Genomic DNA, 5,267 nt, shown 5'->3' with positions numbered 1-5,267 from the left:
CACGTTCAGTTGTAACTTGCGCTGTTTAGTGTACTGGGGTGTCAATGGTTTTTAAAGCCAGCCCTTTGTCCCCAGTGTTTGCGCACAGGGAGGACCCAAGAGGCCTCTGGGCACTGCTGCAATGCAAATAAAAATACCAGTAATGGGTCAGAGCTGCTCCTCTCCTTGTATTGCTGGAGAGGTTCCCCACCGCCCTATCCAACTCCCCAGTCCCACACGCTTGCATCCCACTAGTTCTATCTAGCAGCGCCCGCAGCCTCCCCTGCGGATTCACCCAGGAGGAGGTGGCTAGGGAGCAGAGCCGGGGATGCAACTGACCTTTGAGATGCAGCATACTCTGCAGAACTGTTTGCTCATTCAGCTCTGAGCTGATGCTAATGATTCCTGACACGTGTATGAGGAGCTGTCTGAGTCAAAAGCATCTAGCAAATAATTGACTGGGGAGACTTTTGAAAGTAGGGCAGGAAAGCTACAGCAACAGGGAAAATGTGACTCTCTGAACAGCTGCAGGCAAAACCAGGTCTCTTGTGTCTGCCTGTCCCCGCGGCTCCTGTGACACCTCACAGCCCACTTAATGGAGCTCCCTGCTAAGGGAAGAGTTAAAATGTGCTTCCCAGCGTGCCAACCGAGCACCTGCAGCAGTGGAAATGCAGAAAAGCAATAAAGTTGCTAAATAACTAGTTCCAACCTAGCTACACCCATGATGTGCTGCATTCCTCCACGCCAGACACAGATCTGACTCTCCATTCACCAGAGAGGGAGCAAATGCCTTGCTAAGCTCTCCTGCTTCACATCCCGGACCAAGAGGTGCTAAAGGCCTAAAGCACAAGTTTATTGCAAAGGCTCCTGTGACCCAGGAGGTGGGGAGGAGAAATAATAAAATACTGATTGTCAATACTTATTTTTATTTAAAACAGCAACAACACCTCTCCCAAGCTCTAGACGCCTGCCATCAATTAACAATGCAGTCCATAGGCATAGATGCCACCTCATCAGCAAATGCAGATTGACAGCACCATATCCCACACCTCAGCCCACCCCAAAGAGAGAGTTCTTCAGCCTGCATTGAAGGTCAATAAACGAGGGTTGTTCCAGGCTGGAGTGGGGGGCAGTGAAAATTCCAGGCGAGGCTCCTTCCTTGGGAGCATGCTAAAAGGCAGGATCATGCTCATAGCAGCGCAGGGGCTGGACGGTTGCTTGGCAGTGGGAATTGTTAGTGGTTTATTTTTTGGTATTTCATGGGGATGGGGGCAGGAGGAGCTAATGCGGGTGATTTTACTAATAGTGTGTTACAAGCTAAACATGTCATTTTAAACCTAAACTATGTTAATTGGAAGATAAATAAATTCCGGAAACGTTGGCTCAGCAAAGCACTAAAAATTGCTGAAAGGCCTAGTGCTACAAACATGGAAATCCAACAAGCACCCAACAATTCAAGAGAGGAACATAGCCAGCATAAGCTTGGCCACCATAGAAAGAACTGTATACTGTCACAGAGATACCCAGAAAACTTCTCAGAGATATAGGGTGCTTTCCCGGATATACCTGAATGCTCCTGTTAAATAATTGGGGGGGGGGAGGGGGCTTGCTTCACCCTCTACTCTTTCTCCCTCCTCTGAAATTTGCTTCTGTTCTTTATTCTATGTTAATATTTTTTCTTTAATTTCTCCATACATAAAATAAGGATAAGGCAGAATAAGATGTAAAACTAATTGGATTTAGTTAAGGTTAGAAAAGGTTCAGAAAAGGGCAACTAAAATGATTAGGGGTTTGGAACGGGTCCCATATGAGGAGAGATTAAAGAGGCCAGGATTTTTCATCTTGGAAAAGAGGAGACGAAGGGGGAATATGATAGAGGTATATAAAATCATGAGTGGTGTGGAGAAAGTGAATAAGGAAAAGTTATTTACTTGTTCCCATAATATAAGAACTGAGAGCCACCAAATGAAATTAATGGGTAGCAAGTTTAAAACAAATAAAAGGACATTCTTCTTCACTCAGGACACAGTCAGCCTGTGGAACTCCTTGCCTGAGGAGCTTGTGAAGGCTAGGACTATAAAAGGGTTTAAAAGAGAACTGGATAAATTCATGGAGGTTAAGTCTATTAATGGCTATTAGCCAGGACGGGTAAAGAATGGTGTCCCTAGCTTCTGTTTGTCAGAGGGTGGAGATGGATGGCAGGAGAGAGATCACTGGATCATTACCTGTTAAGTTAACTCTCTCTGGGGCACCTGGCATTGGCCACTGTCGGCAGACAGGATACTGGGCTGGATGGACCTTTGGTCTGAGCCAGTATGGCCGTTCTTATGTTCTTATGTTTTATGTTGATTTTTATAAACAAATTGTGTTTGTTTGTAAACTGTGTAATACAAAGAACCGATTTAGTGTGTGTATGTGTGTATAAATTGAGAAAATGGTGGGGATTTTACACAGTTTTACAGTCAGCAGCGTGAATATAAAATGTGAACAACACACAGCGGGTTCCTTCCAAACTGTTGCTTTGTGCAGCACAAAGCTGATCATGCCCCAGAACTTGTCTCTGCTTTTCCCACTCGGGATCCACATGGGCCCTTGCTCAACATGCAGCCTGTCGGAGCAGGGGGCCACCAGCTGCCCTAGGCTAAGCGCAGCTGGAGGCTCCCATATCACTGTTAAATGCCAAGTAACCCCCCGATTTTGGGAGGTGGAAGATCCCCATTGTGGTAGTGCAAAAACTCATTTGCTTCCCAGTTAAAAACTTTCCCTTTCGTCACAGATTCCTCATGCAAACCAGCTTGCACCTTCCTGGGTCTGATGGGAGGATTATGAGGCAGAATGACAGCAAATGAAAATGTGATTTCGGGAGCCTCGCTGTAATCAGACAGACTGGGGTTGTTCCAAGCACAAGAGCCTCATCACAAACCATCTCACGAGAGATTAGCTGCAAGCAGCTGCTGCTGTCCAGGCTCTTTGCAATCACCCAGGCAAGTTAAGATTCGTGCAATGCACAGATGGAGCCCAGATCCCCCTGCCACTCCTGCCTCTACAGATTAGCTATTATGTAAGGAATCTCCGGCCTGCAGACAGACGGATGGACCAGTGGGAAGGGATGTGGGTGAGGGGGGATGTGGTCAGTTCCAGCCCTAGAACTGCTCTTGACTCTGATCAACATGACGCTTTCAGTTAAATCTCCAAACGAAACAAACGCTGGACGCTGCAGAGCTTGTCCTAGGACCAACATTGCTCCGGTCGCCCTGCATGAAAATAAATTTTTAAAAAGTAAAAAAAAAAAAAAGAACAAGATTGCAAAACCTGACACCTTGTAACTGTATAATGACACCCTCATGTTCCCCCAAAGCCCCCAGCAATTAAGCAATGGGGACAGGTTTATTTTCCTTTTTTTTTTTAAATCTCCACTTCCTAGACCAAGTAAGAGAGGGAACAGGAGACAGAGGAGAATGGGAGGGGTGGGGAGACGGAGAAAGAGCAGAGAGCACCTCTGCAGAGCACGCAGGGAGGGGAACATGAATCAGATGACAGGGTATTTACAAAACACCATTAATTGGACATCCCAGATTTTGGCAGTTTCAGGTTGTCTGAGCATCACCCACAAAGGCCTTGTCCAGGGGCTTATTTCCCTGGGAGCAATAACAGAATTTCCCCCTTCCCTGACCATGATTTATATCTTCAGGGGCTTGACTAGAAAAGAAGCCCCCGCCACTTACACATACATCCATGCACCTCCCTCCACAATCATAGCTCTGGGTTCTGGGGGTTAAAGAAAACCCCCTCTCATGGGATCACAATTATTACCAGCCTGGCTGGGAACCTGGCAAAGGGCTGGGGACATCTGAAGGTGCAGTTCTTCATCGGATGGGTCCGCCAAGCTGCAGCAATTGGATCATACTCAGTGCTCCCTGTAAGGCACTGGGAAGAGTATTTTGGGGTAACGTGTTGAGACAGGCTCTCCTCCATTTCCAGCTGGGCAGGAGCAGGCAGGCCCCTCTACCCCTGGGGAGGAAAGGGTGTTTTGAGGATTCATCGCTGGTGTCTGTACATGGCTTGGAGCTGCAAAGCGCTGTAAATGCTGAGTGTTTTCCCGTCCATGATAATTGCTTAAGACTCACCTCGCTGCTGACGCAAGGCCTTTCCATCCTTCCCGTTATGATTCAGAGTGGTGCAGGCTGCCAATGCTGGGGAGAGCACAGTGCACTCGCCCCAATCACCGCAGGTGCGGTAGCTCTCTGGTAAAATCTCTCCAGGGCTGGAGAGGTGCCCAAGCCCAGCACTGAAATGCACCAGGAGGCCTGGCGGAGCTGCTTGCTTAAGAGACGGATCTCAGGAGCTGTGCATTGTCTCTGGCAGAGGGACGGGGGCCTGTATTGGGAGGTGGATTACTCACAGATCTAGGGAAACATGGGACTAATTCCTGCGAGAGTTCAGCCATTATCACGTTTGTGAGAATGAAGGGCTGTCAGCTCCCCGCACCCACCCCGTCCCACTGTCTTCTTTGCCACCACCCTGGGGGAACACGCCTCCCAAACCTGCCCCTAAAGCCACTGCCCAGTCCTCCTCCAAACTCCTCCTCAAGCCCCACTTATCTGTCAGAGCAGAAGGGAACCTGCCAGATGAGGATGACTAGGGAGGTGGCCAGTACAAATGACTGATATTTACTAGATACTTCTAGGCATGCATAGGGGAATTCATGCAGCCATGTGCTCCTGCTACCCTTAGGCCCCAGTTATCTGGTACCCCCCACTGCTTCAGTAGATGGTAAGCACTTTGGGAGAGAGGCTGTCTGTCATTACATATTTGTCCAGCACCCAGTACAAAGTGTCCCTGATGCTGAATGGGGCCTCTGGTGGCTACCACAATACAAATAATAAAGGAGAAGACCGTAACACCATAGGGAGTCTGGGAAAACCCAGTCCTAGTGCAGACTTCCAGCCGGTGACTCCTGGCCAGCAGCTCCTCTGTCTGGGCCAGGGCCTGACAATCTCACCAACTTCTAACATGGACAGATGGCCACTAGGCTGAGTGCCAAACTTGTTTTCACTTCTGTGACCTGAACTGGACTGAATCTCCAGGCTCCAGTGGTAGCTGGTTAGGCAATGCCATCAGTATGGCACAGAATCCGCCTGCACCACGTCCTGTAACAGCAACCCAGAACATATAGCTTCTGTGCATTGCCTCTGCATTGGGCTTAGCGTGGCTGGGAAGTGGCTAGCAGGACAGCAGGCAGCGCTGGAGTCTCCAGTAATTTGCACCTTGTGCATACGACCTCTCTC

The 5,267-nt window shown here is 48.6% G+C and overlaps 1 long non-coding RNA gene across 2 annotated transcripts; it reads right to left on the bottom strand.

Annotated features, from left to right (window-relative positions):
• Window positions 1-888: 888 nt before the first annotated feature.
• On the bottom strand, window positions 889-4,459 carry LOC125626782 (uncharacterized). Of its 2 annotated transcripts, XR_007353841.2 has the most exons (3): window positions 4,107-4,459; window positions 3,793-3,990; window positions 889-3,233 (listed from the first exon to the last, which is right to left on the bottom strand). It is a non-coding gene; the product is annotated as an uncharacterized LOC125626782 (long non-coding RNA). The 2 variants fall into 2 exon arrangements; XR_012666194.1 differs by lacking the exon at window positions 3,793-3,990.
• Between the last annotated feature and the right edge of the window lie 808 nt (window positions 4,460-5,267).

Source organism: Caretta caretta, chromosome 27 (genome assembly GCF_965140235.1).
Source record: "Caretta caretta isolate rCarCar2 chromosome 27, rCarCar1.hap1, whole genome shotgun sequence".
Lineage (NCBI taxonomy): Eukaryota > Metazoa > Chordata > Testudines > Cheloniidae > Caretta > Caretta caretta.
The sequence above is the reverse complement of the archived record's forward strand: the minus strand, read 5'-3'. Positions and strand labels throughout refer to the sequence as shown.